General features: G+C 43.6%; 1 protein-coding gene across 4 annotated transcripts in view; it reads left to right on the top strand.

Moving 5' to 3' along the window:
* Positions 1 to 2,404: 2,404 nt before the first annotated feature.
* Positions 2,405 to 27,454, top strand: part of STON2 (stonin 2) — a 144,633-nt gene continuing 119,583 nt past the window's right edge. For 3 of the 4 annotated variants that reach the window (XM_019461933.2, XM_019461932.2, XM_019461930.2), the window contains exon 1: positions 2,405 to 2,546. The gene's annotated coding sequence lies outside the window, so the exon portion shown is untranslated. Of the gene's footprint in view, positions 2,547 to 12,901; positions 13,156 to 27,454 lie in introns of all 4 variants that reach the window. The other variant, XM_019461931.2, reaches the window with a different exon arrangement.

The raw sequence follows: 27,454 nt of genomic DNA, 5'->3' as shown, positions 1-27,454 counted from the left end.
GGAGGCACAACTAAGCAAAGCATTTTTGGGGGGATGAAATGGGGATAGGAGCACCTGGGGGGCTCGGTTAAGAGCCCAACTCATGGTTTGTGAGTTCAAGCCCCACACCCCACTCTCTGCTGTCAACACAGAGCTCGCTTGGGACCCTCTGTCTCCCTCTCTCTCTGCCCCTCTCCTGCTCTGTCTCTCTTTCTCTTTCAAAAACAAATATACATTAAAAAGGTTTAAAAAGAAATAAATTAGGCATAGACAGATACATAACTAGTTCCTGCCCACAAGACCATTCCAGAGTGGACATGGTGGAATCCAGATTCTTCTTTCACTTCTCATCCCTCAGAAGGCTGAGTTTAGTGTGATCCAACCAGGGCTATGAATTTAAGAAATCATCTTGGGTCAACCTAGTTCTCCAGCTAAAATAACCTTTCTTCTTTGGAGAGATAGGGTGACCAATCCAAATGGAACTTCTGCTTTGGCAAAAGCCACCACAATGGAAAGTGAGCAACTGGAAAGATGGGCTGATGTCTTCATGTGTTTCTGAAGCTTGGAGATGGATGCTGGTATAGGAACCATTCTCACAGTCTATTTTTCTGTGGTGTTCCTACCAGATAAGGCTCTACTCATGCTAGGCCATCTTTTCAATACAGAATGAACTACTTGCTTGTCCATTGATATAAATTGGGAACAGTGAGCTAATTTCCTCCAAGGGTCTTGGGATCCTCAAAGTAAGTGACGTTAAGCTCACGCGAAGGTAAAAATCAGGCTGTTCAGAGTAGGTCAAGCTGGTTTTCACTCAGGTGTTTATTTCTCTACCAACCCAAATTTCTCCCTCTAGGGTTCTGTCAACACAAGAGAATAGAACGAGGGGAGATACTTGTGGAAAATGGCTCCATACTTACTTTCAAGGTATGAATACCACTGGAGTCATAAGTGCTAGAATATAACCTGTGCTGATTATTTCTACTCACTGTTACCTGAATGCTTAGAGAGGGCTCCTTTTATGAGTGGTAAAACAAAGTTCTGGTGGCACCCTGATTTATAGTGATTGTTTTTATTCTTTAGAAAGGCCCAGTGCAGTTGAGACAAAATGTTCGGAGGGCTACAGAACTATGGGAGAAGAAATCGAAGATGGAACAATTTTATTCATTTTATTTTCTTTTATTTTAAATATGAAATTTATTGTCAAATTAGTTTCCATACAACACACAGTACTCATCCCAACAGGTGTCCTCTTCAATACCCATCATCCACCTTCCCCTCCCTCCCACCCCCCATCAACCTTCAGTTTGTTCTCAGTTTTTAAGAGTCTCTTGTGTTTTGGCTCCCTCCCTCTCTAACCTCTTTTTTTTTTCTTCCCCTCCCCCATGGTCTTCTGTTAAGTTTCTCAGGATCCACATAAGAGTGAAAACATATGGTATCTGTCTTTCTCTGTAAGACTTATTTCACTTAGCATAACACTTTCCAGCTCCGAAGATGGAACAATTTTAAATCCCAATGCTCTCTTTCCGTTCTAATTTGTGCCTTTTCACTGTGGTGTGGAATGACTGCTGGGGTGTCTTCCGGATAAAAACCTCTCACACTCAGAACTTATGTCACTTGTCCACACGTTTCACAGGACATGTGGACATCCTTATGTCAGCTGTTTCCTGTATTTCTGTATTAATATATGTAAAGCACTTAGAAAAGTGCCCGGCAAATAATAAGAGCCATGAAAACGTTAGGGTCATCATTATTATTATAATTACTATTACCATTATTATTCAGCCCCATCTCCTTAGTTAGGTATTAAGTTCCTTGTAAGTGAAGATCTGTGTCACCATTTTTCTCGCTCTTACTAATTTGTTGACAAGACGAGGACCTCGCACAAGTTGCTTCCCTTTCGCGAACTCTAGTTGGACCGCATAAAGATTATGCATCAAGCCCAACCTAAGACCACAAACACATTTTGGCGCCCACTGTTTACAAGCCACTGTCTTGCGTCCTATGGCCTTTTTATAGTAAAAACTGTAAGAGTAAACACGCGGTCAAAACCGCATGTAGGAGTCCAGCCTTGGCAGGGGGTGTAGGAGAGACTCCAAGGCGATACCCGCTCCCCGTCACCCCCCCCCCGTCACCCCCCTGCTACTTGTGCCACTTTCCGCTCCGCCCGGTGCCTGGACAACCGACACCCCTCGGCGCAGAGGGCAGGACCCCGGGTTTGGCGTCTGGATCGCGGCCGCGAGGTGCAGCGGGGACGCGAAGCAGTGGCGCCGGGGGCACCCAGAGCAGGTCCAGGCGGCGCCGGGTCCGTCCCCCCGCCCCGGCTCCCGGCTGCCCAATCAGGGCGCGGCTCGGGCGCGCGCCGCGGCCAATCAGGAGCTGCGGGAGAGGAGCCAGGAGCCGGCGGGCGCGGAGCAAGCCTAGAGAGTCGGGAGCCGGCGGCGGCGCTGCGGCCGCGAGGGAGGGCAGCGGGAGCAGTGGGGCCGGGCGAGGATCCCCGGGCCAGCCCAGCGGGCTCTGCCGTGGCGACATTCCGGCCGACACTTGGGACCCTGCGGGCGGCGTCGCAGGTAACCGCGCCCGCGCCCCGCCGTGGAGGGCCAGCGTGCCCTGCCGGAGGGGCTCCGCAGGTGGAGCCGGCGAGGGGTGGGGGTGGGGGCGGGCCGGCCGCGAGGTCCTAGCGCCGCGGGGGCTGCCCCTCGTCCCGCGTGTCCCTACGCCTCCGCGCGTGCCTCGGCCGGAGCCCCGCGGAGGCGCGACATTTCCACTGGCTGCCGGCGTCCAGGGGTGGGAGGGGGTGAGGTGAGCCCGCCTAAGGCGGAGAAGGGGCGGTGGGGGTGGGGGAAGACACTTGCGACCCCCGCTCCCGTACGCGGACACTGCAGACGGGTGTCCTCCCTGAGATGTGAGTCTCCGCGACGTCTTCGTTGGCCCAAGGCGACAACAGGTGTCCCTGGGGACGGTGACTTTCCCACCCCTCCCCCCCACCGCTCGAAATCCCGGCCTTGGCGTTCCGCCCCACCTTCGGGGTGTCGGAGACAGGACCCCAGCCTGGTCACTCAGGCGCGCTGCCCGCTGGACAGCGCCCAGAGGCGGCCTGGACCCAGCAGACCCGGGCTTTGGATGGAGTTTCCTCTGTGTATTGCCAAGCAATTTGCTGGACACCCGCCTCTCGCTGGGTGAGGAAGAGTTGAAGATGAGAGATAGAGACAGAGACAGAGACAGAGACACCGAGAGAATGTGCCTATGTTGCCCTTACTGAAAGGAGCTCCCCGAGGGGTGTGGGTGAATCATTAACTGTCGTCTTGTGCAGCTACTGACCTCTGAAAGGGAAAGACACCCTTTCTCTCAGGCAGGTCCTTCATGCTCTTATGTGCCTCACTCTCTTAATCTGTAAAGTGGCCATAAATGGTTGCACCTGCTTGATAGCCTTGTTTTGAGGATTAAATAAACCAGTGCCCAAAAAACACTGAGCACAACACTAAGTACCCAGTAAATGCTGGCTCTTATTATTTGTTATACGGAGTGGATGGTTTTTTAAAGAGTAAGGCAGACGTGTTCTCACTGGCCCAGTGACCATTTGGAGCTCTGAACAGCTTTCTAAACTCGAAGGGGAAAAATGCTATTATTAATGTTACCGATGGTATCATTTAAATGTAATAATGTCCTTTGAGGGAATTAAAAAAAACACAAAACTCCATTGGAATGGTGAGAGAGATAAATGGATTCCAACAAGTAACTGAGAAAAGCTTTGCAAACCCTGAAAAAGTTGTTATGAATGTTGTGTGAGAAGAATATCTTGGTGTTTTGTTGAATGCTTATCTTTCACTAATATGGCTGATGGGGGAGGACTTGAAGGTTCTTATACTTTCCAAACTCCTCCCTGAAACAACTTTAAAGAGAGGGGGAAGATGAGAAAAACAAATAAAAAGCTCAACCACACAACAAAATGCCAGCAGCTCACTGAAACCTAAAATTGCAGTTCCTACTTTAGGCAGTTATTTTGGTGTCTGACTTGGGTGGTCTGGTTCAATTCTTTGCCACTGTGTCACTTTATTATCCTCGTTTTCTTTTCCTTGTTCGTTTACTTAAAATATCTATATGTAGCCAACTTGCTTGGAATTCTGAACCCTCTGCTACTTAACCTCTTACCTTGTGGCAAACCCAAAAGGACCTTCCCACAGGTTCCCAAGGGCAATGTCAGTGGGAATCTACCTGTCTTAACACACCACACTACCTGGGAAAGGTACAGACAGAATGCCCCAGTTCTCCAAAGGCTCCAGTGCATTTACTTGCCAGGAGCCTTCGAATAAATCCATCCACTTAGAGAAAGTGATTATCTTCTCAGGGGGTAAGAAGCCCACTTCCAGATGCAAGTCTTTCAAGTGTCAAATTAATTCCACAACCTTTTAGTTGTGGATAAGGAGACTTTTACTCTCACCACCACAGTGGGAGGATATGAAAGCTTGCTGATAGAGGAGGGAGGGAGGTGAGTGGGGCACAGGAAAGATTGCTACAATCAGAGCCATACCCACACTTGGTGAAAACTCTGTCTCTGTGGCCGATGGCTGGGAAACCTGGACAAGTCGCTTTGCTTTTCTGTGCCAGAGTCTCCCACTCTGTAAAATGAGGGCTTATTTATTTATTTATTTATTTATTTATTTATTTTAGAGAGGAGTTGTTGTAAGGATAGTGCTAATAAATGGAAAGTCCCCAGCAAAGTTCCAAGGACATAGTTACTGGTCTGTAGTATTCAAAAGGGATCCTACAGGTGAGAGTCGATCGGTTATATCTGGGAATAAAAAAGACTTGATTGAGGAGATGACACCTAAGCTGAGTGAAGAATGATGAGCAGGTCTCTTATGCAGATAGGATTGAGGTGGGTTTGGAAGGAAAGGTAGAGCAGAGGAGAGAGACATTCCAGGCAGAGGGGATATGGGAGATCCAATGTGCTATAATGGTCAGCTTAGGCAAAATAACAAATAATTCCCAAATCTCAGTGGCTTACAACAACTGAGGTGTATTTGTCACGATTGCTGCATGTCCAGTGTAGGTTAGTCGTGGTTCTGCTCCTTATCTGGTTCCTTCTGAGATCCCCAGAGGCTTAAGAAACAGCCTCTTCCTGGGGCAATACTGATCTCATTTATGGGAAGGGGAAAAAAGAGAATGTGATAAAACAAAAATATGGCACTTAATACCTGCTCAGAGATAGCAGACATCACTTCAACTCTCATGCTGTTGGCCAAGGTAAGTCACACAGGCAGACCCAATGTCAGTGGTAAGGGGGAGTCTAAGCCTCCTGCAGACAGTGAAGAATGGCTGAGTAGGAGGGAAAGTGCAGAAGGAAACAGGGCAAGGGAGGTGGCCCGGAGCAGGTGATGAAGGGCCCTGGGTCATGTGCTGGGACTTTATCCTATGGGCAGGGAGCAGCCATTGAGGGTTTTAAGTTGGGGTTTGACATGGTCAGATTTTTCAGACCAAACACATGTCTCTAGTGGCAATGTGGGGAGAAGACCAAAATAGGTGGGATTAAAAGGTAAAGATGGTAAGTGCCCCAACGAATTCAGCAGCCTCAAATCTCCCTCACTATCTTTCACATGACTCGAGATTCAACTGTTAGAAAATTATTCCCTGGGCACTTGAATGATTCTCCTTTGTCCTCTCTTAAAATGTATATGCTCCTTCATCCTAAAGTATTTTATGGTATCATCTAAAGCAGCAGTTTTCAAACTTTAGTGTGCCTCAGAATCACCTAGAGCCCTTGAGAAAACACAGATTTGTGGGTCACACCGCCAGAGTTTCTTAATAGATCTGGGGTGGCACCTGGGAGTTAGCATTTCTGACAAGTGCTCAGGTGATGCTGATGCTGCCAGTCCAAAAACCACTGAACTAAAGGGAGAAGTTAAGATGTGGTTGAGGAGGGCACCTTGTGGCTCAGTTGTTAAGCATCTGACTTTTGCTCAGGTCATGATCTCACAGTTTGTGAGTTTGAGTCCCATAGTGGGTGAGCTCACCCACTTCAGGGGAGCACGAGCCCCACTACTCTCTCTCTTTCTCTCTCTGCCCCTTGTAGGATTCTCTCTCTGCTCCTTGCTCACTTGAGCACCCCCTACCCCCAAATGTGGTTGAGGGAAAGGCCTGAATAGAAGGGCCTAATGGAACAGGGAAGAAGTCTGGAAGGTCTCAGCATTCTCCATTTGGCAGATTTGCTGAAGGCTGGCAGTGGCATTGGGGTCTGTAAGAGTGACTGAGTCTCTAGGTTTATATTAAATTGCAGATATAATTCTCATAGTAAGGACATGAAAGGAGCTTGGATTCATAGAAGAAACATACAAGTGCTACTTTATCCCCTCCTTTTGTAATTCTGCCCCACCCCCCCACCATCCGGCATGTCATTGAGCACACACCCTTTTGTCTGGCTCCAGCCCTCTCACTTAAGTGTGTCAGCTCAGCGTATTCCAGTCTCTGATCCATCACACTTCTTGTCCTCCCAGTTTTAATTTCTTTTGGAACTGGGGTTTGCCCACTGGGTGGATGTTTGGCTGAATTGTAAAATAGTCAGACCGAGAAATTTCTTGCTTCACTTGAGGTCATCTTCATGAATACACATCTGTACCATATGATCATGCAAATTGTGATCAACCCTCCCAAGATAACTAACCCCCTGAGAAATCAAGATGTCCATAGTTTAGCTTATGCTAATGGGTGGAGCGAGTCCCATCAATTCCTTTCACTGTGACTCACCACTCCTGTAATGAGAGAACATTCCAAGAAGGACGTTAAGGAGAAAATATGTTGGCGTGTACAACATGACACAAGAAATAGAACATAGTGAGCGTTTGTTTTCTTTTTACTATTTTTTTCTCAATTCTAGATGTGGAAAAAGTTTCGACTCTACCGGGTACAGATAATCAGTGATATACCTGCCCACACTGTGTGAATAAATGAAATACTTTCAGAGTCAACATTTTGAGTGCTGGCCAGCAGGTTATAGTATTTGTTTCAAGGTGGTGTGAGTCTAAAATGATCCATTGAGACGTGGATACACTATCTTAGAAATACGCATAGGAAATTTGTATAAAACAAGAAATGTCATGGTAGGCCCGAGCTATAAAATGAAATGAGTAATATTTGAAAAGACCCTTTTTCCTAATTGAGATTTGACAATTCATACCTAAAAGGTGTGCTTTTTGAAACAAGAGAATTCCCTAGGGTTCTGCATACCTCCAGAGGTGGATGAGAAAATTTGGAACCATGACCTCTGGCCAGGAGGCCTGAGGCCATCTCTGTTGGTCTGATTCCCTCTCCAGGTAATTTTGGAAAATCAACTGTTTCACTTCCTCCTGCAGACGTGGCCTTCCCTTGGTCAGCTCTGTAGTGGAACCCTGTAGCTCCCTCGGTCTCAGGTCTCCAGGAAACTTGATCTAAAGTTGTGGGGCACCTGGATAGCTGTCAGTTAGGTGTGTGACTTCGACTTAGGTCATGATCTCATGGTTCCTGAGCCCTACATCAGGCTCGCTGCTGTCAGCGATCCCCGTTGGATCCTTTGTCACCCCCTCTCTCTGCCCCTCCCCTGCTCTCTCTCTCTCTCTCAAAAATAAATAAAACATTAAAAAAAATAAAGTTGCAAAAGATGTAGCAGACAAAACCCTAGGCCTGAGTGAGAGCCAGTGAGGGAAGGGACTTAAACTAGCCAGGAGGGATCTAAAATGCTGAATATATTCACTAGAAAGTGTTACTCTTCCCCATTGGATAGCATTTATCCAGGAATTTGATATTAAAAAAAAATACACATTAAACCACTACATAAATAGTATCTTCTCTATATGTTTGTATTTAATAAATGTTAAATGTAATATATATATATGTATATTTTCACATCTCTAGCAGTTTCAAGAGGTAGGTTTCTTGCACTGTCATTTTTCTAAATCGTGATTACTGAGAAACAGTTGGCCAAAATTCTATAGACAGATGGTGGAAGGGCAGGATTGAAAACTTAAAGTCCTTTGAATTTTCTGTTCGTTGTGTCCACTCCCATCATCCCAGCTGGCCTCAAACTAACCCAGACTTATGCTCTGAGGTAGCCTCACTAACAGGTAACAGCTAAGAGAAGCTTATTGTTCTTTGTGCAGTGTGATCATGAGTGTGAAGCTACTTTGCAGATTGCTAATGGCCCAGTAAAATCTTTGGAAGGTGGTTTCACAGGAATGGCATTGGGTATCTTCTGGGTGCAAGGTTCTGAGGAAGATGTGAGGAATTCAGAGAAGTGTAATGCTTATTCTTTGGACACAGCCTCTAATCTGGGAGTGAAAGGGCATGATATTTATACAGAATTAATAGTAGTCAAATAATAGTGGGGCCAGCCATATAATTAAAGGGGGCACTGCAAGCTGTGAATTCAGAGACAGAATCTTTCTGAGGTGTTGCTAGGCTGGGAAGGTTCACGGAGGAGCAGTTGCGTTGGATTGGAAGTAGAAATGGAGTTTAGGTGGGCACATCAGGTTTTAGGGAATGGACCTCAGCGAACCATGGCTCTGACGGTCCACACAAGCTTGTTCCAGGCCTGTGGCTAGACTTCTAGAGCAAAGGAGTCAAGTAGAAGAGGACAGAGAAGTCTGAGGTAGACAGCTTCTTAAAGTCTTCCTTTCTTGACTGCCATCTGATTGTCTAATTCCAATATTCTGATGGCTTGTGTCACCTCCTGAAAAATGAAGCCATCTGGTGATTTGTTAGCAAATGAGTACTCTGGACTCTAATTTGTCCTCTTAACGTGTTCACTTTGTTAATAGGAGAGCACTTTGGAGCTAAGAATGTCAAACCTCTTTATAAATAAAATTTAATCCTATCATAAACTCTGTCAAACTGGCAGGCGGTTGGTCTCACTCCGCTTGCAAGGTGACCTGGGAAGGTCAAGCAGCTTGTTTAAAGTCGTGCAGGTATCCCCTGGCACTTCTGTGCTCATTGGTCCCACCTCCCCTGGTGTCCAGCTTAAGTTGCTTTACAGATATTCACTAAGCACTTGGGGACCCTTCCATCCAATTAGGACTTTCTCCATCACTCTTTTATCCCGTAGAGACCCTCAGCCTTAATCCCAATGACCCTCATTAATTTTAATTTGGAGGTGGGATGATTACACCCTTCTCTTTCAGGCTTAACAGGGGCTCTCATTGAAAGAGGTACCGTTTTAGTGCTGTGGGTCTGTGCACACACACCATCTGAATGAATTGGTATTCTCAGCACTTTTCATGCCAGATGCCAGCCAGTATAGCAGGTCTATCAGTGGCTTTCAATCTGCCTAAACTTTGAAGTGAGACACCAGACCCTTGCCAGCTTGATAGAATCACTGCATTGGTTGCCCTTTGAAGTTAGCTAATTGCTTTAAAAAAAAAAAAAAGTGAGATGCTTTAAATGAAAACAGATTTTATTCCTCTGTTTGCTTTAGAAACAACATATTTGTCTGTCTTTTTCGACTTAAGTTTTTAAAGAAGAAAGAATATAATACCATAGTGAAGTGGGTAAGGTTAGGGTGATCCATAGTCAGTGAGCTTACTCAGTTAAATGTTATTTAAATGTGTGAACTGTCACACATTAAAAAAAAAACAAAACATAGCTGTCACAAATATAGTTTTCCTATTGTATTTTCCCACCCTTGCCAAACATAAAGTATTAATTTTTCTCTGCGTCATTCCTTGTCCCTACATTTCCCTTCACTTAACCCTCTAAACACTTGAAGGGTGTGAACAACTTTTACTATTGAGATTATCAAAATTACCATAAGTAGCCATCATTCATGGGGTCTTACTGTGTCCCAGGTCTTCTGCTAGCATTTTACTCCACATTATTTGAATTTCCGCCTCAACTCTGTGAGGTGGGGCATTAGTAGTATCTGCAAGGGTAAGTAATCTGTCGGAGGTTGTGGTGGAGATAGGGCTTTGACCCCACCTCTTAATCTCTCAGTTCTAGAAGCTGTGCCCTTAGTCACTATTCTATCTGGAAACAGAAGGAAAAGTCCTCTAAAGAGTTAAGGGGTGGGGGGCGGTCTGTGCACTCCGGGCACACCCACAGAGATCCTGCCAGAAGAACTGTCCTTGTTTTTGCTCCGTGGCTTCACTGTCAACAGGGCTATTGAAGCACACTTGCTTCTCTTATCTATTTCTTTCTCCTTAATATTTTTGGTATTAAAGTAACATCTAAAAGGGGGGTCTTTTGGGGGCATCTATTTGAGTACATTCAGCACATCCCAGTCACTCACCAACAGCCTAATTGGCCCAGGTGGGCAGTATCCTCTGAAGCAGCCCCTCCAGCCACACCATCCATCACATTCAGAGGCCCTGGAGCTCTCATGCTCTGCTGTTGGTTGGTGTTCAGTTCCTGATCCCCGAGCAGGCCTTGGGGAGGCAGTTCCAAGGAGGCAGGGTCATGTGCTGTCATATCTCAGATTCAGCTAGATGACTTGGCTGGTCACAGCCCAGTGCTCATGGGACAAGGGGCTTTGGTCTCTTGTCATTTAGTTGCCACTTTCCTGTGAAGAGGACAGAGAAAGTGTAGTCAGTCCTGGCCAGGAACTTGGCAGAGGTGGGCCCCGGCCATAAGAAAGCAAGATAAGAGTATAGGTTCCTTTCTGTACTTAGAGGAAAAAGTATGTTTCATGGATGGAGCATGGTGAAGTGGTTAAGAGCATGCACACCAGAGCTAGGCTGTCCACGTTTGAATCGTGTGGTGTTGGGCAAGCTGGTTAATCTCCCTGTATCTTAGTTTCCTTATCTACTGAAAGAGAATAGTGGTGTCTACTTCAGAGAGTTCTTATGAGGATTACATGAATTCTCTAGTGCTAATTAGCTGTAAAGCACTTTGAGACCACTGTCTGGGAGACAGGAAGTGTTACATAATAGCACGTAAAAAAAAAAAACAAAACGGTAGGTGGACATCGCTATACGCGGGTAGGCAGTGCTATGGTGGATGAAGCTCACCTAACTGCTTTGGGAAAGGTGCTCCTGCTGAGTTGTATGCAAATGAAGTCTTACTATGTGTACTAGGGGAACTTGCTGTTTTAAAGAAGCATAGGAGAAATCTATTTGTCCGCTGCCTAAAATGAACATGAGAGAAACCATGTAGGAAGAAGAGAGGAGTCTAGGATGACTTGATGTTGTGACCAACGCCACTGCCAAGATAAACTGCCATCACGTTGGATGCAGAAGGCTTCTGGTAGAGCAGCTTTGGAGGGAGCGTCGCTATCCAGTCATGGATATGTGACCTTGAGAGGCCTATTAAACGCTGTCGTGAAGGCACTCAGTGGGCATCAGGTGAGAGGTCAGGGCTGGACACATCGATGTAGGGGTCCTTGGCTATAGATGAGAGTTAAATTTGTGAAGGGATTAAATTAGACCAAGAAGAGAAGGGGCTCTGGAGCTGAACCTGGGGGCCTTCCAGCTCTAGTGGAAAAGTCAAGCCGGCTCTACTTTTCCGGTTTGCTTTCTTGCCTTGCTAGAGGGAAATGAAGTGTGGACCCATTTGATGCTGGCATTCGCTTTGGATAGTTTATCATTCGAGCTCTATAATGCTTGGACTTCTGAGTCAATAAACTAGGGTTAGATACCACTTGACCTCTTCCTACCTTTGTGCCCTTGGGCAAGCTACTTACCATCAGAGTCTCAGTTTCCTTATCTGGAGATGGGAACTGGTAGTAAAAACTCCCATCTCGGGGGTTTGAGGGGTTCAGTGAGTGCAGCTGTATCAGTGCTATGAAGCTGTTTATCGTTTGATCATTGTAAAATTCTCACTGTTCGTGCCAGAGTGTTTGGAAGTAAGGAGCGGTAACAGCTCACACATTTTTAAAGCTCTTTGAATTTCCCCTGAATTGCAAGCCACATTTTAATTTAACCCATACTGCTACTATTTTTTTTGTTCTTATTAAAAGTAAAAGAGGTCAAGAAGATACTACAATAAATTCCACACACATATGTCAGCCATTTATGCTTTCCCTGAAAGCATAACTGAAACACTGCATCCAGAAATCAAGACTGGCCTGTGTATATGGCAGTTGGTACATGAATCCCAGATACACAAGCATTCAGAGAAAAGCGAAACACAGAAGAAAATGGATATCCTAGCAATGACGGTATTTCAACATCACATACGCTAACCTCATATGTGCTCTTTACCACTGTGAGGCAGGTGAGAAGGTTCTCACTTCTCTAGTAAACTAACTGATCCTCCCTTACGTTTTTTTTTTTAATTTTTAATGTTTATTTATTTTTGAGAAGAAGAGACAGAGCACAAGCTGGGGAGGGGCAGAGAGAAAGGGAGACACAGAATCCGAAGCAGGCTCCAGGCTCTGAGCTGTCAGCACAGAGCCCAACGGAGGGCTCAAACCCACGAACCACAAGATCATGACCTGAGCCAAAGTCAGATGCTTAACCAACAGAGCCACCCAGGTTCCCCTCTCCCTTACTGTTTTAAATTCCAGTTTTACACTTGGTTGGAGAAAGTATTCGAGACACTTGATTTCTCTCAGCAAATAATATGATTCTGAATCTATTTTTTAAAAAGTCTCCCTCTCAAAGCTACATAAGAATCCAGAGGCAGGGGAAATCAAATTCTGAAGTCTCTTCTCTGGATTCTTTAATTAGCATGTCTGCTGTGTTTGCATTTGTGGTTTATATGCTTTGAACTTGTGGCTTTTCTGTTTTGCAAGAGTTACTGTCAGTGAGACATTCACCAAAAGAAATACAGCTATTAGTGGTGGCAGGACCAAATACATGTAACGGTGTGGTTGGTTTCTAAATCCCTGCTAGAATTTTTGAGAAAACCTCTCCAGATGGCGGTGGGTGGTGTGAGGGCTGAAAGAAAACATTCGAAATACCGAAGCAGAAAAAATAATAGGAAAGAGCTTCCAGTGATTAAATTTTTCTTTCTGGTCTTTCAGGTTGAGGAAGTGAAGAGAATAGGCATAAATGGTGGGAAATTTCCATCAACTTGGAAAACACAATAGAATAAATAATTCTTGGCCACGAGGTGAGAGCCCAGAGAGTCACAAGGTCAAAGGATCCTGTCCCATTTGTCTGTGGTGACAGCCCCCCTCCCCCCAAAAAGGAACGCCTCACCCTTGAACAATGCAAGTGTCCCTGGGAAGCTGAAAAGGTACATGCAAATGATGAAATAAATCACATCATTTTAGAAGTAAGTGGTGGTTATACTTTTCTATATTTCCCAAATTTTCTTTAGTGAGAGTGTGTTCCTTTTATAATAAAATATATATAAATAATGCAAAAAATAGATGCAAAAGAGGGAAATTTACTGGGAGTGTGGAGATGGGTTTAAAGGTGCCATTTAAAGGTGCTGAGTTCCTTGCATTTTATAACAGGATTATTTTGCCCTATAAGTCGTAACACTTCCTAACTTACCTGCTGTCTAAATTTACAATCTTCAAGAATGTACTGGGTGTCAGCCATACCTGTCACCCATCAAAACCCAAGACCCTGCTCTAGGAGAGCAGAGCCAGCACTCAGGCAACAGATATTTATTTGACTCTCACACTGTGCCAAGCCCACCCAGTGTGGCTATATTCCTGGCCACTATCCCCAGCGGTTGGAGACCCCCTCTTGCCCCTGTCTCAGCAGACATGAACTAGGGATGTTTCTTGTTTACAGGGGGATGGCTGCATGAGGATAATGTCACAGTCAGCCTGGGGCCCTTGGAGCTGCTCCTCACGAGGCCCACTGCGGAGGCCTGAGTTTTTGCGTTCAGCTGCGTTGTTTTGGTTTCTGTGCCTGAGGTCTATTTTGTTGGGGCAAGGACAGGGATTCTTAGAAAAGGGAAGGAGATATCCTCTGCCTTACTGAAAACGGAAGTAAGGAATTATCAGTTCAGGGTCAGTGGAAGCCACAGTGCCTGGCTTCCTTTTGCTGTGCTCTTCTGGAATGAGTTGGTTTTGTTTTGAACATTCTGAAAGTGACATGAGCTAGATAAATTGTTCTAGGGTGGAGCTTTCAACAGGGAGTCCAGAGAGCCCTAGGGGATTCATGGAGGGACTTTGGCAAAGGTGTCTGTGAAGCACCTGAAATTTTAAATATGTTGCATGTATGTGTGTTTACTCGGAGATGAGGGTCTCTGGCTTAAATTGTACCTCAGATCCAGAGAGCCATGCTTAAAAAAAAGAAAAAAAAGGCTAAGACCCAGTTCTAGGGGGAGATGTTCAAGTTTGAGTTACACATCTTGGCCTTGACTCTAACTAGAGAACTCTTCCTAATGGATGATGTGTTTGTAGTTGAAGTATTAGTGTAAATAGGCACATCTCAGGTGCACCCACAGAAGCCTGTGCTGCAAGAATGGTGAGGAAGGTTTCACTTCTTCAAGTGCTGGAAAGCTGGAAATCCAGAAGTGCACAATCCCTGCAGTTCTAATGCTTCCTATTCTCCTCTTTCTGTTGTCCTTGAGCCCACACAGAGTTCCCTTAACTCTGTATTACCTGAAGAGTTAGCTTGTTGAAATGAACACTAATACCTCTTTTACCTGGTTTTTCTCTGGGCTCTAAGCAAATCAGGTTGATTTTTCCTGCAATGGAAGGCTGGATTCGGTGCAGGCCTTCATGATGATGATGAGAGCAGACATGTACAGTGAGTGAACTGCCACGTGGCCGTTTATCCAGTGCCCCACACATGAGTGTTGACCTTCCCACCCTTGCTTCTTGTTTCTCCTCACATTGCACATTTTCTCTAGGTGACCTCCAAACCCTTGGCTGCCAATACCTTTTAATCTGTATAATCAATACCTCTCTTCTTCTGACTTCTTGACCTGTTTAATAGGCCCTAAGACGTCTCTGTGGTTGTCCGACAGGTGCATCAAACTCACTGGGTTTAAAACTGAACTCATCATATCCCTACCACCCCTCAATCATTCTTCCCTATGAAGTCCTTCTGAAGGCCGGTGAATGGCCAGAAACCTATCCAGTCTTCCAGAGATCTTTTTCATCTGCCGACCACATCACTGCCTCCCTCAATCTAAATGAGCTTCAAATAGACTTTATCCCCATGTCTTGATGATCTTTCATTTTAAATGGCTCATAAAAAAACATCCCTCCTGTTTATCCCTCATCTTGCAATGCCTGATCACTATAATTACTAGGTGATCTTCCCACCCTCCAGTCCATCTTCCTCATTGCTTCCAGAATGATTTTCCTAAAATATGATTGAATCGTATCATTTCTTCATTTAAAATTGTTTAATTAATCTCCATTGCCCTCCAAAACCCAACCTTGGCATGGCTTACAAGACCCTTCTGACTCCTCATCTTTCCAGCCTCTCCTCTTCTCTCTTCTCTCTTCTCTCTTCTCTCTTCTCTCTTCTCTCTTCTCTGAGCTGCTTGTAGTTCAGAAAGCACAACATGCTTTCATTCATCTCCTACACTTTGTATGAATGTATCACATTTTATTATAGCTGTTTTTAAGTGGGGGAACTTATAAAAAAAACTGTCACACTTCAAGGTTCTAAGTCATGTACAAAACAGTCTAGCTCTGCATCATCCCCATCCTTGCCTCCTGCCCATTCCTAATACCACCCCTAAATCTCAGGTCGTCCTTGAACTTGAACCTCTTTTCTTAGCCTCATCTTCACCTCATGCCATGCCTTACTTGTATCTCCAGATCCTACCCCATCACTGATTCATATGTACTCCAGGGGTTGAGGTCAGTGATGAGTGATGTTCAAGAATGGGTTAGGTAGGCAGGAGGTCTGGGGATGATGTGAGAGACAGGGATGTCTATTGCACATACTTTTTGGTACCAAACTGGTTTTGCGTGTTAACACAACTGTTTAAACATGGCTAAGTAAAATGGCACCCTCTAATTAAGTTGCATTGTCCTGTTTTATTCTTATAGATGCTATGCTGCCAGCTTGGAATCTCCCTTTTCCCTGCCCCCAACTAATTTCTGTTCGTCTTTCAAGCCCCTTCCCAGGTATCACCTTCCCTCAGTTATTCTTTACTGACCCCAAGATTGGACTGGGTGCCACTCCTCTGTGTGCTAATGGCACTGTTGGGTTTACTGTATTGTGATTGTCTGTTTATTTGCCTGTCTCCTTCTCTCTCTCTTAGTCTTCTCTCTATCTCTAGAATTTCACTAGGACATGCCTAGCAATAGGAGATGCTGAAGAAATGCTTACTGAATGACTGTAGAATGGATGATGTCCTGTGACAGTCAGAATTCTAAGAACCTGCAGAAGATCGAGGAGCACAAATAACCCACAGTCCAAGGAGATTTATTAGATCATCTCTTCCACTTTCTGTGAATGTGAAATTGCACACCAGTACTGGTTCGTCTCTAGGTTTAACCTTCCTCTGTTGGCTGCCTCTTACACACCATCTGAAATTCTCTTAGCCCCACTTCCTTCTCAGTTGCCTTGGTGACCAGCTCTGCTGGACTGTACCATTCTACCATCCAACGCCATGTTGGGCTTACTCCCACCACTTCTGGACTCAGATGAAGCACCACCCTGTAGGTATGGGATCTAGCTTCCTCATTTGCTGCTGAAGGAGCAAGACAATACACCCCAAAAGTGTGGGGGATGTTGGGTCACCATGGAATGAACCTTGGCCCAGTGGGGAATAAGAGAGAGTCAAGTGATGGCAGACATTTTCCCTCTCAGAGTATCGCTCCATTTGATGGAAACTTTTGGGAGGCTGTAATCTCTACCAGCCTCTTTGGGGGTGTCCCATATGACTGAGTGAGAAGTTTTGTTTATTGTGAAGCCATGGTTGGTCCTGCCCCATTTGTTATTTGATTTTGCTGTCTCACTTCTTTTTCTAAACTCAAGCTTCCTGGGATTGCTAAAATGGCCTAGAAGTTTGGTCTCAGGCTCTCATTTCTAAGCCACACAGCCTAAGACACATTCACACTTACCACTTTTTCCCTAGAGAAACGGGGGCCAGTGAAGGTAGAAGAAGAGGGAGGAACACTACAGATCAGGTGGTCTCTAGGGTATGGATCCGACAGGGCATGACTGGGAGTCTGAGCCTTCAATCCTCCATCCCCTGTTCTCTCTTTTTCTGTAACACTGGCTGCCCTCATTTTGGGGAACTGGGAAGATGGGTCTATCAGTAGTAAAAGATCCATCATTTGTAACCTGTGGATCTGGTCCCTGTGTAGGCTAGCCATCTGTTCCATGGTTTCCTATTTTTAAAAATACTTCTAATTAAAAAAAAAAAAACACATCAGACATCTATCTTTGAATGTCAGCAATACAGCTGTGAAAATTGATCCCATGAGGATGTGTGATACTTTCTGGGTTTAAAGCTTACCTTCACCACTTCCAATGTGTGTAGCTTTGAGAAAGTTAGCTGATCCAAGCTTTAGTTTCCTCATCTGGAAATAGGCATTAACAATAACATTCCCCTAGAGTGGTTGTAGAGATCAGGTAAGACGATGCCTGTAAGACCCTTAGCACAGTGCCTTACAGAGTAAGCTGTTAGAAGGTAGTTGCTATGGTTGTTATTCTGTCTTCACAGTACAATTTGAGAATGAGAGAGAGTTAATCTCTGGATAGGAGACAAATGTAAGGTGATATATATATATATATATATATATATATATATATATATATTTTAGCCCTTAAACGTTTTATTGGGTTTTCGGGAGGGGCTTTTTTGGTAAACCTCAGGCCAGTTTTATACTTGTTGAAACAGGTGGAAAGGCATGCTAAAACCCTTGCATGGAAGCAGCGGTTACCTGCTAGGTATTTTATTTTGTGCAACGTGTGAGAATCACATACGGTTGAGACTAGTTAAATATGTTTCCCGTCTTTTAAGTATTTTCAAGGTTGCAAATAAGTTTATATTAATCCCAAATTAATACATTTGTGGAAACAAAAGCGGAAAGGTTTTGCAACTTTGCCGTGGTCATTCAAAGAATTTGTGGCAGCGGAGATCCCAGGAAATCTCTTGCTTCTTATCTGAGGTGAGTTTCAATTCATGCCAGGTAAAAAAGAAAAGTACTTCCTCCATAGAAGTTTGTAATGGGGATTAACAGAGTGTACACTGTTAAAAAAAAAAAAGGTAATTTTTTGCCTTCCTTTACAAAGTTGTATTAAGAGTCATTAAACTTTAAACTGTAATTATGGTATATTATTAACTCTTTACAATAGGCCTTCTAGTCCAGCTGCTTTACTCTGTTCCACAAATACTTGCTGCTTTCCTTCTGCGTAGCTGGTCCTGAGCATTGGGAATACAGTGAGAAAGGGCACAGACCATCCTTCAAGGAGCTGTCACTTTAGTGAACCTTCTGAAGGGTCAGACAGTGACCGTCCAAGCGCCTGTAATGTCTCTCTACAACATTTGACACTAGAGAAACCCACCTTCTTGAGACTTTTCTTTCTCTCATGACCCCAGTGGCCTCTGGTTCTTCTCTTCTCTCACATTTGGCTCTGTCACTTTGGGCGCCCCCTTTTTTCCTTCTCACCTCCCCATTTTCCTATATATAAAGACACGCTGCAGGACTCAGCCATCTTCTTTTGTCTTCTTCTTCCTCGGTTGGTAACCTGTTCCTTTCCTTGGCTTCATGTATCCTCTTTTTTGGGTTGTGTGTATGTGTGTCTCTTATCTAACTTTCTACCTCTTACTTCTCTAGGCCCCAGACCTCCATTTTCTATATCTACCCTTTTGTTTCACAATCCTTGAATCTCAGCATACCCCCAATTAAAATTCTCTGCCCACCTCCACTGCCAATTAATCCCACCCTCCTCCTTTCCTTAGGATACTTAGCAGGCCCTTCTCTGTCCTCTGTTCAGCTGTCATCCTCCTGATCACCCAGGTGGGATTGTATTTCCTATCACTGTGGTTTCTTTTGTTCTGTTGAACGAAGAATAATCACAGGGATCCCTATGGCTGTAGATATTTACTTCCATCTTCTTTCCCAGTCAGGGTTTTCTCCCAAACATTTATCATCTCCCTGCTGTTTCTTAAGCGTGGGTGAGTGGTGAATGAGTACGGGCTGCTGGATTGCACAGCTCTGGGAAGGCATTGGGGCAGCATTCCCCAGGCACCGTTCGCCTTAGGGAACACCGTTCCCCTTAGGGAAGGCATTGGGGCAGCATCCCCTTAGGCACCGTTCCCTTCACATCGTGTGTACATGAATGGTGCCTCCCAGAGTTGTGCAGCGCAGTGTTGTGGGGGTGTTAGGGTGCCAGGGGATGGAGTGCTGGTGAGGGCTTCTGGGGGGAAGGGATGCTGAAGACTACAGTGGCCGGGACAGAGTTAAGAGGGACTGGCAGTGCAGCCCAGGAGGAAAGTCCTATTTCTGTGAAAGAGGGAAATATGGGGAAATAGTTTTTCTCTTTGCCCTCTAGCTCTGTGAGAATAAAGCTCTGTGTTTTTCTAGACAAATCTGCACTGAGCTAACCTCATTTAGAGCCACCCACCAAGCTTGAGATCTGTGGCCGGGAGCTTGATTTTCCTCTAATTTTTGTCATTCTTGATACAGGGAGCATTGGCAGGAGTTTCTAAAATGAAGGTCCCACGTTGCTGCCACTGTACTGATAGATTGGGATAATCCCAGATACTCTTGTCACAACTGGACCCTTTTAGATATGGTTTCCGTGTGGCCCAAAGGGGTTGGTGGCAGTGCTGGTTGTGCTACTGCTCTGTTTACAGAAGCAGCCCAGATGATTTGGACACACCAACAGTGGGAGGAGCTATGTGGCAGCGGTGACCAAGGTGCAGGACCCTTGGAGCACCTGCCCAGGCCAGTTGCTGTCTTCAGCCACATGGGTTGTGCCACGCATCCTCCATGGACATTGCTCACGTAGAAGATCTGCAAATGGAGTCCCAGAGTTGTCCTGTGTAATGTCCCTGCGAAGCATTTCCAGGCCAACTAATAATACCTCCCATCCTGCTGGCCGGGCCATTTCCTGCATCATGCTGAAGCTCACACCACTACTTCCTTTTTTCCCCAAATTTCTAAGGTCTCTCCTTTCCTTCCACTTTCACTTCCTGAATGCCATGACCACAGGAATGAAATCAGCAAGTTGTTGCCTGGTCTCCTTGCCAGGCTAACTCCTACTCATCCTTAGTAGAAATAGTAATATAGTAAACTACTCTTTATTCAGTGTGCTGAAAATCTTACATACAGCATCTCTTTCTATCCCTATAGGACTCTCTGAAACTGTTAGGTAAAATTCAGGTTTGGAGAGTTTGAGATATTCCCATGATTACAGTTAACAGTGACGGGCTTGGCCTGCATGACTGCACACAGAGATTGTGCTCTGAATCCGTGTGTAATTCAGCTTCCTAAGACCCAAGATAGGCCTCTTCTAGGAAGCCTGCCTGAGCTCCTCCACCCCTGTGACCTTTGGTCATCCTCCATAGTTACCCATGCTGTCATTCAAGTTCAGTGCCTCTTAGAGGTAGTAGAGAGAGACCTATGTTCCTTCCTTTTTCTGAGGTTCCCAATACATTAAGGATTGAAAGAGTTCCAAGACAGGGTTAGAAAAATATAATGACCTTTCTTGTGTATTTGCATTTAACCAAATTAAAACCTTTGATGCATATTCTTACACAGAAAAACACAGAAACCCATACAGAAACACAGAAAATATAATTTTGCTGCATGCAAGATAACTATAGGAGTTATAAATGATATTCGTTGAACTCTCTAGGCAGAGTGGTTTGGTAATGGGGCATGAATTGAAGGTTGTAGGAGGCACCTCTTTCAATCCTTTCAGTGTATTCCTGTGACTAAATGTGTGCTTCCATTTTTTTTTAATGTTTATTTATTTTTGAGAGAGAGAGACAAGTGGAGGAGGGGCTGGGGGAGGGGGGTGTAGACAGACAGAGGATCCAAAGTGGGCTCTGCGCTGACAGCAGTGAGAATGATGTGGAGCTCGGTCTCATGAGCCATGAGATCGTGACCAGAGCCCAAGTTGGATGCCCAGCCAACTGAGCCACCCAGGTGCCCCTGTATCCATTTTTAATAATATTAAAGTCCTTCATGAGTATGAGGCGGTTGGCTAATTATAGCCTTTCTGGATTCTGTCATCTATTTCTCTATCCCTAAAACTAGCACAGTCAGGGCTTGGCACATCATAGGCTCTCAGTGCTTGTTGGTTGGCAGAATGAATGAGTCAATGATTGTTAGAGAACAGTCTCAGAACTTAGAATGATTTTGGTTAGAATCCCAGCACTACCATTTACTAGTGCTCTGACATGAAGAAGTTACTTAATCTCTCTGTTCTCAGCTTTTGTCATCTCGAAAATGGTGATATCACTAATAGTACCTACCTTAGAATGTTGGTTGGAGGAACAAAGGGGATAATGTGCCTCATCTATGGGATGACAGAAGTGAGCTTGTACATGAAGGGTGCTTGGGTATAGACTGGGAGAGGTAGGAGATAGGTCTGTGGGCATCATTGTTGATAAAGGGAGAGCCACTCCAGCTGCTGCCCTTCCCTGAGCCTGTGCCTCCCCAAGCAGCCGTGAGGAAGAATGATTGGTGGCTCCAGGAGAGTTGCCAAAGCACCTGACTTTGTTTTCAGGGTGCTGTTTCCTCATTCTGCTGCTTGATTGATAACGATGTGCAGACCTTACTTTTGGAATAACGCTGCAATCTACTGACTACTCTCACCCACTTTGTTTCACTTAATAATTATTCAGAATTGTAAAATTGCCTGTGGTTTCAGGAAATTCCTGCCTGTGTTATAACATGCCTGGTACCTGCCCCTCTCCTGCTGACAGGGTTAGCACTGAAGATATTTGGATTTACTGAGTTCTTTAGAAGCATTTTCAAGTTTTTTTTCTCCAAGACTGGGATTCAAAGCATTTCATGGAGAAAGCCCCACTTCAAACTCTTTTTCTATTTCCACATGGTCGGGTATAGAATGGCCTGGTTGGTTTAGGACCTCTGTCTCCCACATGCCCATGTATTGAAGAGCAGAGTATGGCAGCACCCCCTAACTTGGGCTCCCTCCTCTTTTCTTTCCAGTTGGAGTCACTGGGCCCTGGGACTTGAGTCTTGTGGTGTACCTCCACACTGGCCATGCATGTAAGAACTTTAGCCACCCTTCCTACAGTCTCTCTCTAGTAGACTTGATCCATTCTGTGTAGTGATAACTTTTCAATGTATATCTCCAGCACTGAGCTCCAGACTTGCATGTTCAAGTTCACAGTTGACATGTCTCTTGGATGTCTAATAAGCATCCCAAATGCATCATGTTTAAAAAGAAATATTTACTTTGCCCCGAAATTCTGACTCTTTCCCTCAACTCAGTCAATGGCAGTGCCATCCACCCAGTCCTCGACCATAATCCAGGAGTTACTGTTCCACCCTTCCTCTCCCTATGTATGGCATCCATCAGAAAGTTTTATAGACCCTACCTCCAACATCTATCTCAGATATGCTTCATTCTGTCCATCTTCATTGCTCCCATCCTGATTCTGGCCACTATATATTTTTTTTCTTGATAAAAGAAATCACTTTAATTTTTCAATGACAGTGTACTAAGTGATGTTAGTTTTGTGATTGTCTTTATTACCCTACACATTTATAATCAGTAAGAGAGTTCTTAATGTTTTGACAAAAGGTTTTAAAGACCACAAAACGGTCAAATTTTTCTCTTTGATTATGAAAATTGCTTTGCATAGTTTCAGCTTACATGGTCATTTTTTATAAAAAATTTTATTTTAAAAATTGTGTTGAAATACATATAAAATTTGCCATCTTAACCATTTTTAAGTGATGGTTCAGTGGGATTAAATACATTCACATTGTTGGGCAACCATCCCTACCATCTATTTCCATAACTGTTTTCATCTTTGAGAACTGAAATTCTGTACTTATTAAATACTAACTCCCCAGCCATTTCAGCCACTGGTTACCATCGTTCTACTTTCTGTTTCTGTGAATGTGACCACTTCAGGGACATTCTGTGGAATCAAATGGTATTTGTCCTTTTGTGACAGGCTTATTTCCCTTAGTGTGTGTCCTCAAGGTTCATCCGTGTTGTATGTAGCAGAATTTCCTTCCCCCCCCCCCCTTTTTTTAATGTTTATTTATTTTTAAGAGAGACATGTGAGCAGGGGAGGGGCAGAGAGAGGCGGTAGACAGAGGATCCAAAGTGGGCTCTGTGCTGACAGCAGTAAGCCTGATGTGGAGCTTGAACTCATGAACTGTGAGATCATGACCTGAGCCAAAGTTGGACGCTCAACCGACTGAGCCACCCAGGCGCCCCAGAATTTCCTTCCTTTTGAAGGCTAAATAATATTCTGTCCTATGTAGATACCACATTTTGTTTATCCATTCTTCCATGGAAGGACACTTGAGTTGTTTCAGGCCGCCATCATCTTTCATCTCAGCTATGTGACAGCCTCTTAATTGTTCTCTCCACTTCCACTCTTAACCCTCCCAATCTGTTCTCCACTCAGCTTCTGAAAAGGCAAATTAAATTTTATTGTTCTTTAAATCCTTCGTTGACTTCTCATTGTACTTAGAATAAAATCTAAATATCTAAATTTGGCTGCTAAGACCCATATTCCTAAAAAGGAAACACCTTTATAACCGTATCTTAGGCTTCTGTCCTCCTGGCTCATTCTACTGTCAGTTTTTTCTTTTTTGTTTCTATCTCAGACTCTGCCTTTGGTTCCCTCCACCTTGAATGCTTTGTACTTCTTGCTGGTCATAGTTGGCTTCTTCTTACCCTTGAAGTAGTAATTAAATGTCAGCTTTTCAGAGAGATCTATCACCCTAATAATTAAGATCCCTTGTTATTCCTGGTCTTAACCTTGTATTGATTTGCAGATATTGTACATGTTTACAGTTGATTTGTTTCATCCTTGTTTTCCCCTCTTGGATGTAAGCCCCTTGAAGGCAGGGTCTATATTTATCTTGGTCTATATTTATCTTGATTACTTTTGTATCCTGAACATCTAGCAGATGTTTGCTAACAATTTGGTGGATGAATTAGTAAATATCCTATTTTTTAAAAAAAGTTTGAGAGGAGATTCCACAATCTGTTCTACTTCTCCTTTCCTTCCTTTTTGCTCACTCTCCCCTCGGCTGACTTTTAATACATTCCAAAATGTTGACATCCCTATTGTTAGGAAGAGGCATTGGTATAGTATCATCATTACTGCACCAGTAAACTGGTTGAATGTTCATTAGCCTCATGATGTTCAAAGGAAAGATACCCAAAATTGTAATTTAACTTTTTGTTTTAAAAACAATCACTCTTCCAGCCTTGCCCCATGTCTCTGGAAAGGCAGGCTAATTTTGCAGTAGTCTAAGTAAGCAAGGCAGAAAAAGACAAACTTTTTGGAGAGAGATCCTATGTAATATGTTCCAGAATGCTACATGTATAATTTTGTGTTCTTTTGCTATTTTGTATTATTTTTTTAATTTGTTTCCTACTAGGAGTAGTAGTTGATGTCAGTTGAGGTCCAGTCCCTTATCCACACTGGGAGGTTATTTTAGAAAGTCTTTGTTCCTCAAGATTTTGAACTCTCAAATAAATTTTCCTCCCATTTCTAAACTATGATGCTAGCATAGGATGGTTGGGTTCTCTATCCAACAGGGTTGAAATTAAGGATTGGCCCACTGTGTGCTCACTTGGAACTCAGAGACTTCTCCAAACTTATGCTTGTTGTTGGCAGGATTCAGTTCCTTGTGGTTTTAGGATTGTAGTCCCCCTGTGGTCATCTCCATCTGAGCAATGGAGAACCTTCCTTTCCTGCTTTGAACTTCTCTGAACTACCTCTTTTGCTACCAGCCAGAGAAAATTCTCTGATTTTAGTCACCCTATCTTAATGGCAACTGGCTATCATCTGAAAATCCCTTTTACCATTCAATATGACATAATTATGGAAGTTGCACCAGGACACGGAGATCATAGGGGTCATCTTAGAATTCTGATTGCCACAGTTAACCTAGAATTGCATTCATCTGCCTGTATCAGAAAAACTGATCATAATAGTTTAAACAAAAACATTTTTTTTCATCTAACAATAAATAGAGTTAAATGATTATTGATACAGGATCAGTGGCTCAGTGACATCAGGGCCAATGACTGTGATTCGCTTGCCTTTTCATTTGTGGTTGCAGTGTGATTATCACAATGCAGCCATCATGACCATATTCAAGACAGGAAAAAAGAGAAAAGGAAAGGATCAGGCCTGCATGAGCATTATCCGTGTCCTTCATTGAGACATGCAATACAAAGCAAGACAAAGCAAAGACAGAAACCACTTCTCAGAGCTTAGGATCTCACCATACCTTCATCTATGTCTCATTTGCCAGAACTTGGTCAGGTGGCCACCCCTAGGTGCCAGGGAGGCTGGGAAAGCAGGAATAGAAATTTTTGTGATTGGCTTATTAACCAGTAACAGTCCATCCCCTGGTGCTGGATGAGGAGAAGAAATGAATGTTGGGGATTCAGCCAACATACCTGTTATACCTATTTTCTGAAAAGCACAATGTGGTGGAGGAGAGAATATAGAAGTTAGAGTCAGAAGACTTGTGATCCTGACCCAACTCTGTCGTGGTTGTCTGCGTGACCTTAGCCTAGTCAAGCAACCTCCCTGAGCCAGTTCACATATCTATCAAATGAGAGAAATATTTGCTTTACTTATCTCAGGGTTATTGTAAAAATGAATTGAAATACTTAATGAAGTTATTTGCATCCTGGAAATACATACTAATTACAATTTTTGGTCAGTACTAAAAGTACATTTCATTGATGCAAAGAAATGTGTGTATATATATGTATGTGTCTATATATACACACGTATAAGTATACATATTTAAAAATATTTTATAATATCTAAAATTAGATGCATTTTATAACCCATGGGGCCTTAGTTTCAGTGAAACATGATAATAATATTTTGCTTAGCTTCTTGGAAAGTCTTAGGGTTACGCCTAGGAAATATGGCCACCATTGGGATCTGTAGGACTCCTATAGACGCCTAGGCAACGGACATCAATGCCTTATGATGGAACATCTAAAGTGATAGATTCATGGCTCTAAAATGTAGATGGAAAGAAATTATCCACACCAACGTCCTACTTTCATACAGGCAAAATAGTAGTATTCCTATTCCAAATATGAAACTAAAGTGAGCAAGATGAGTTTACCAAGATAGAGGAAACCAGATCCTTCTAAGAGTTGGAGGTACTAGAAAGTGTTCTGCAAACTTTAAAGGGTGACCTGTCAGGGTTATTCATTACATTCTGGATGTAACACACTGTTCAAGCACCTGGGGATGTCCTTCAGGGTCACTGCCTCAGGAATGCACCAAAGATCAGAGACAACCTGTTTTTCAGGCCAAGTGTGACTTAGATCCTTGACTCTGAATGTGGAGTCATAGAGTTCTTTAATTAACACAGCTATCAGGATTGTTTATTTTGAAGAGAAATCACACAATAGAATATTTGTAATTATAACATTGGGATATACATATACGCATGCATGTAAATATATACGTATATATATTTGTGTACATGTATGTGTATACACACACATATAATGTGACTTTCGAGAGGACAAAAACATATCTAGAGATAGGGAATTATGATGTATGTGATTGAAAGAAAAATAGTGGAGAATCATCGATACATACTGACATTAGTTGAAATATGACATATATTCCTTTTGGAGTTCTTATGTATGTTTGACTTGAGGCTTGGGTATTCATTTTATTCACCAATTTTCAGTGGAAGAGGAGTGATCAGTCTTTTTAAAAAATTTTATTTATTTATTTTTATTTTTAAAAATGTATTTTGAGAGAGCAAGTGAGGGAGGGGCAGAGAGAGAGAAAGAGAGACAGAAAGAGAGAGAGAGAGAGAGAGAGAGAGAGAGAGAGAATCCCAAGCAGACTCCTTGCTGACAATGTGGAGCCTGATGTGGTGTTTGAACTCACAAACTGTGGGATCATGACCTGAGCCAAAACCAAGAGATGGACAACTAACCATCTTAGCCACCCAGATGCCCCATTTAAAAAAAATTTTTAAAGAATATTATATTTAAATGAAAGAACGAAAGAAAAAAATGGTGAAAAGATAAGAGCATATAACCAAAGCCCCTTACCTTTTCCCTTGGGGAACATCAAAGCACCTGTTAATTAAAGGGCGTGTGTGTGTGTGTGTGTGTGTGTGTGTGTGTGTGTGTGTGTGTGTTTTCCAGTGTTCAGATTCTGTTAAAATGAACTCTGTTCTCTCCTAAAGGAAAAGACTTTAGAAGAAGGAAGAAAAGCAGTGTTCCAAGTCCTGAATCTGATATAGGTCTTTGCCATAGGGTAATTGTGCCTTCTGGGCTTCTGTTTATTCTAAGAAGTTATGAAACAAGTGGCAGGGTTACTTTAACTTTGTGATTAAATCGTTGTGGTTTCTTTAGCCCACTGTGACAGAGGTCTTGGAGTATAAAACCATGCTTGGTATTATTTTGTATTCTACATTGCAAATGCTGAGTTCATAGTAGACGTTCAGTACGTTGGTTGAATGTCTTGC

The sequence above is a fragment of the Panthera pardus genome, unplaced genomic scaffold, assembly GCF_024362965.1.
Source record: "Panthera pardus isolate Hobbes unplaced genomic scaffold, ASM2436296v1 HiC_scaffold_24, whole genome shotgun sequence".
Taxonomy (NCBI): Eukaryota; Metazoa; Chordata; class Mammalia; order Carnivora; family Felidae; genus Panthera; species Panthera pardus.
Note: the sequence above shows the minus strand (reverse complement) of the source record. Positions and strands in the feature narration are given on the sequence as shown.